The sequence below is a fragment of the Colobus angolensis genome, unplaced genomic scaffold (genome assembly GCF_000951035.1).
Source record: "Colobus angolensis palliatus isolate OR3802 unplaced genomic scaffold, Cang.pa_1.0 Scaffold55, whole genome shotgun sequence".
Taxonomy (NCBI): domain Eukaryota; kingdom Metazoa; phylum Chordata; class Mammalia; order Primates; family Cercopithecidae; genus Colobus; species Colobus angolensis.
Genome location: NW_012119043.1, coordinates 785,728 through 790,481, shown reverse-complemented (window position 1 = coordinate 790,481; position 4,754 = coordinate 785,728). Strand labels below are relative to the sequence as shown.

Here is a 4,754-nt window from a genome sequence, read left to right as displayed (position 1 = left end):
GTCTGGGTGGCCTTGGCTGGTGGATCAGCATGTAGGGTCAGAAAAATACCTAAGAGTACCAATCTTAGGTTTTACAATAGTGATATTACACCTAGGATCAACGGGGGAGTTTTAGAATCTTGTGGCCTCTGGGTGCATGACTCCTAAACCGTAATTTCTTTCTTTCTTTTCTTTTTTATTTTTTTGAGATGGAGTCTCAGTCTGTCACTCAGGCTGGAGTGCAGAGGCATAATCTCAGCTCACTGCAACCTCCGTCTCCTGGATTCAAGCAATTGTTGGGCTTTAGTCTCCCTAATAGTTGGGATTACAGGTGCGTGCCACCATACCCAGCTAATTTTTGTATTTTTAAATAGAGACAGGGTTTCACCATGTTGGCCAGGCTGGTCTCCAACTCCTGACCTCAAGTGATTCACCTCTGTCAGCCTTCCAAAGTGCTGGGATTACAGGCGTGAGCCACTGAGCTGGGCCCTAAACCATAATTTCTAACTTTGTAGCTAATGTTTGTCTTACAAAGGAAACCTGGTTCTCAGGCAAGAAGGGGGTTTGTTTTGGGAAAGGGCTGTTACTATCTTTGTTTCAATATTAAACTATAAGTTGCTCCCAAAGTTAGTTCCGCCTATGCCTAAGAATGAACAAGGACAACTTGGAGGTTAGAAGCAAAATGGAGTGGGTTAGCTCAGTTCTTTTTCACTGTCATAATTTTACGTTGCAATTTTTGCAAAGGCAGTTTCAGGCGCAGGGACAGTGATTGTGTGGTTCAAGGTTTTATGTAATGGACCTCCCAAACTCAATAAATATTAGTCGCATAAAGGAAAAAAATGCAGCCCTGGAGGAAGATGCCCTGTTGCTGGCATGGGTGAAGAACAGGCGCTCACAGGGATGGTTCCTTCCCTGTTCTCTAGCCTCGTATGCACTGAGCAAACAGGCCCCGAACATCCCACGTGCTCAGCCCCTGCTCCACGCCAAATCGCCTTCCCTCCCACTGACGTAACCACGGCGCATCACGTGCCTCCCGAGGCCCCGCCCCCCGCTGTGACGCCCCGGGCCTGGGCCCTGGTCCAAAGTCTACCCGCCTCCTTGTGACAGAAGTGCGACTGCCAGCTGCCGTGGCGTTCGGTCCTGCCGCTGCGGCCGCTGCCCCAGGGCTGCGGGGACGGTGAGTCGCCGGGACGCATTCAGAGACGGCTTCCCGCGGGAGCCCTCTTCCCCGGGGGAACAGTCTGGGCGCCGAGCCCTTCAGGTCGGGGCGTGACCTCGGATTGTGGCGACCCCTCCCCGCCCCGGCCCGCTGCGCCTGCGCGGTGCATGCTGGGCACCGTAGTCCCCAGTCTCCGAGCGCGCTGGGGGTCGACCGGCGGACTACAAGTCCTAGAAGCCTCTGGGCGGTGGGGCTAGGGCGGGGGGGGTTCGTTGTGCGCGCAAAGCCCCGCGGGGCGGAGGGTCTTGTACTCTCCCGGCTCCTGTCGGGACCCAGGCACCTTTCAGCGTTTGGCTGGCTTCGGGCACCGGGCTTCTGGAGGTAAAGCAGGGCCGGCGGTTGGGGCGCGGCATGGCGGGGCCCGTCCTCTCCTCAGGGCGCTGCCGAGAGCTAGCGCGGCCCTGGAGATGTCGAAGACGCTGCGGTGGCTGGGCCCGGCGGGCGCCCCGCTGTGTGCCCCGGGGTTGTGCGCCTGGAATGGCAGCCTGCTCGCCCGCACGGTTTTCTGTCAGGGAAGGTTGTGGAAATTGCCAACTCCGTCTTGCAGTGCGAGACAGGGAGGGGAGGGGCGGGAGTTGTTTTCTCAAGGAAAGAGGGTCGGGGAGGAGCCCCGTGGCGGAGCCAGCCCCTGCCGAGCCCAGCGGGTGACCTTGGCCGTCCCGGAGCCCAACAGCGTCCTGCACCCGCGCCCGTATCCCCGACGTGTGGAGTCGGGATGTGGCGCTCGGCCGCGCATCCCCGGCGGAGATGGCGACGGCTTGGCCTGGGTTTGGGCTAGGAGTCGCGCCTTGGAGGACCTTGGCTTAGCGAGTTCCTGGGGGGCTTCTCAACAGGTGTTAGGTGAGGTGGGGCGAGCGGCTGTGAGTTCCTGCAAAGGTGGGTTCAAGATCTTCTGCGTCAGAACCACCGGGGGCTCTTGGGAAACGGGCAGATTCCTGGGCCCCACCCCAGGTGTTGCGATTCTGTAGTTCCGGCGCGCGGCCCGGGAATCTGCATTTAGTAGGCTCCCCAGATCATTCCCGGGCGCAACTGGGGCTGAGAACCTGTCCCAGTGAGGAGGATGGCGGGCCCGGGGCAGGGATGTTCCGTAGCGTTTCTGCCAGTTTCTTCTGTATTCTGGAGCCTGATGCTGGGCAGGGCGGTGTCTGGGCAGGTGACTGCTCTCCTGGGTTCTTTGCTGCTTTCCTTGGGGCCGATCTAGGTAGAACTGGGTGGAGGGAGGCGTGCCAGCTCTGCCTTGCCCTCTGCCCTTAATCGGAAAGGTTATGCCCAGTCATTTGCCAGTGTCAGAAGACTCCCCCTCTACACATTCATTTATGATAAACGTGAAACATATAAAAGTTGTGAACACCCACAGACCACCCCCTAGAATGTAGAGTTAACATTTTATTGTATTTCATCACATATCTGTCCACCCAGTAGTCCCTCTTGTTTTTTGTGTCAAAGTAAGTTGCAGATATCAGTGCCTTTCCCTCCCAAATAAGCATTGGTATCATTAATTAGAGTCTTAGAATTGTTTATTGGGTTTGATTTCTTTATCTTCCGAATGGTTTTTACCTTAATGGAAGCCCTGGGTGTTTAGAAATCCTTCTCTCACCCTTGAGTATTTGAAGGAGTTTGGAGGTTTTCCACAGGATGGGAGGACCAGGGAAGAGCTTTACAGGTTCTCTTACAAGGATTCATTTATTTAAAGCCAGGGTCTTGTTCTGTGGCCCAGGCTAGAGTGCAGGGGTGCTGTCACCTTCACTGCATCCTGGAACTCCTGGGCTCCAGCGATCCTCCTGAGTACCTGGAACTACAGGCATGTGCCACCATGCTCAACTAACTTTTTATTTTTTTGTAGAGATGGCGTGTCATTATTTTGCCCAGCGGGTCTCTAACTCCTGGGCTCAGGTGATCCTCTCGCCTCACCCTCCCAAAGTGCTGGGATTACAGGCAGGAGCTACTGTGCCCGACTTCTTACAAGGATTTAAGAGCAGCCAGCCATGGTTCTAGAATCACCATAAGAGCAGAACATTGACTGTGTGATGTAAAGTAATACTTCAGGGAACAAAATTGTTTTGAGAAGTAGCTAACGGAATGCGTCCCAAAGGCCAGCTTGCCCCAGCAGATCACGTTGGCAGTAATTGAAGCTAGTCATCAGCTTGCAGCTCTGTGTCGGCTCTTTACACTGTAAGTGTGTCCACGTTGAATCTACCAGTTCGGTGTGTGTTTTCTAAGCTCTAGGAGAACTGGGCTGTGTAGTGCAATTGAGCTCATGGTGTTGATGCACTGGAGGCCATGGCTTTGAGACCCTTGGGCCCAGGTACTTTGTTCCTTAGCCACAAATGCTAGCCCTTAACCCTACTCAGCTGCCTGAGTGGGAGAGAAAAGAGACGCACTGTGCAAATTTGTCTCCGCTTTGAGGAACGTGGTTCCAAGGGCAAGGACATGTTTTTACTCATAGAGGACATGGAAATGTGGCGGTTAAAGTTGTGGCATTTTATAGCATGTCACTGTCCTGTAGGTGGAGGAAGTGCTGGTGAGAAGGTGGCAGGCAGGGAGAGCTCTGCAGAGGACCTTGGTGCTCCATGGGGAGGATGGAGAGAGCGAGCCAGGCTGGCAGTGGTGACAGGAGGTTCCCTTTCCCCCACGAGGGGACTTGGAAATAGATTACTCAAAATGGAAATGTGCTCCTTTCTAGGATCCCACAAAAAGTTTGTTTCTGTCTCTGCCTAGTCAGGAGTCTCCCAGCCACAGTCTCTGTGGGGGTGGTAGAGGCTACGTTGCAACACAGTGCAGCAGAGGTGGGGGTGCCTAGGGCCTGTGCCAGAACCTCCCCATACCCAGAGGGCTGTCCACTCTGGGAGACACTGGTTTGGCGGCTCCTGAACCCGTGGGCCTGATGGCTCTGGTCACCACTTCTCCTACTCTGTGAGTCATCGGGTAGTGGTCTGGTGACAGTGGTGGTGTCCTGGGACCAGGGCTGCCTAGATGTGGAGACCTCTCCGTCACATTGAAGCTGTGTGACAGACAGGCCTTGCTCGCCGCATCTGTGATAGGTGAAGAGCAGCACCCAGGCCACAGGAAGGCCTGCATCTGCTGTTAGTGCTGAAGAAATGAAGGTCCCCTGATGGCAGACAAAGCGAAACCAATACAAAGCCTGCAGTGCAGGGTGACAGGGTCCAGCAGCATTCTGATTCTTCCCTTGAAAGTAGTTGTGATGCATTTTTGGTAATACTGTGTCATTTTTCCAGAAAACATTTCTTGCCACCTTTTCAGTGCTCCTGATTTGTGGGTGAGACCTGGCTTGGTCTGTACATTGATCCAGTACCATCGATTCTTACTGCAAGGAGGTGTAACGGGGTTCAGTGAACACTTGGGGGTCTTCCTGAGATGTAATTGTTCAATCAATGCTAATTAAGTCTCAATTTAGATCTAGTCCCAGTGTCTGGGTATTTCCCCCAAGAGGGAAAAGAGAGCAAGGCAGGCGGAAGTAGGTAGAGAAGGGCGCCAAGGCAGGCGGAAGTAGGTAGAGAAGGGCGCCAAGGCAGGCGGAAGTAGGTAGAGAAGGGCG

At 54.4% G+C, this 4,754-nt stretch overlaps 1 protein-coding gene across 6 annotated transcripts in view; it reads left to right on the top strand.

Moving 5' to 3' along the window:
• Window positions 1-1,033: 1,033 nt before the first annotated feature.
• CDIP1 (cell death-inducing p53 target 1) overlaps window positions 1,034-4,754 on the top strand; it is a 29,226-nt gene continuing 25,505 nt past the window's right edge. Inside the window, exons 1-2 of one of the 6 annotated variants that reach the window (XM_011961324.1) lie at window positions 1,438-1,519; window positions 3,042-3,370. The gene's annotated coding sequence lies outside the window, so the exon portion shown is untranslated. Of the gene's footprint in view, window positions 1,157-1,209; window positions 1,241-1,376; window positions 1,520-3,041; window positions 3,371-4,754 lie in introns of those variants that run through there. The other 5 variants (XM_011961320.1, XM_011961325.1, XM_011961326.1 and 2 more) reach the window with 5 other exon arrangements.